Below are 824 nucleotides of genomic sequence, written 5' to 3' on the forward strand. Positions count from 1 at the left end.
ACAAAAACGTTGATTTTATGGTCGCTTTTGCGGCCATAAAGTTTCACTTTATTGTACGCTTCTGTCAAACTTTACTTTATTGTACACATCTGTCAAACTGTACTTATTTGAAACTGATGTTTGAGAAACAGTAATCTGTTTGATACAAAGCGTCTATCTGGTCTCGCCTCATCAAGGATTGGGCCATCCACGTGCGTTTTTTTCATTTTCGGACTTGTAGGAATGTTTCACACTATTTTTCATAATCACAATGTTCACATTTAAAATTATAGTTTGACGTTTCAATCTTTGCTGCTTGCAGACCTTTTTGAAGTATAGAACCAAAACATGAGGAAGATGTTATTGCTTACATTATTATACGAAGAATCACCAGCAATTAACCGAAAACACAAGTAGCTACCTATACCTACCATCAAAGTAGGTAATCAGGTTTCTAATATTTGTACAGCATGTTAACTATAAGGTCTTGGAAGCCACAGTTACGAAGGACCTATTGCATTTGACATTATTAAAATCTTGTGCAACGGAGGAAGTTGCGATTGTACTTTTACTCTCAAACGCCTGCTCTTATATCATATATGGCTTAGGGTTGCAACGCTTGCAGCTTCCAAAATTTCATCCTGAACTGTCGCTATCACCCATTTTGATACGCACAAAACACACGCAAAGATGCTAATTATAATTTATTACATACGACAGGAATTGCTTTGTTTTTAATTGTCTAAGATAACTATGATTTTTTCAGAAAAAATATGTTTATGAGCAAATTTTTGAATTCTTTTTTGATGATCGCCTAAAAAATGTTGTGTGCACCTTGGCCAAAA

This window comes from Photinus pyralis, unplaced genomic scaffold (genome assembly GCF_008802855.1).
Source record: "Photinus pyralis isolate 1611_PpyrPB1 unplaced genomic scaffold, Ppyr1.3 Ppyr1.4_LG7, whole genome shotgun sequence".
In the NCBI taxonomy this organism is placed as follows: domain Eukaryota; kingdom Metazoa; phylum Arthropoda; class Insecta; order Coleoptera; family Lampyridae; genus Photinus; species Photinus pyralis.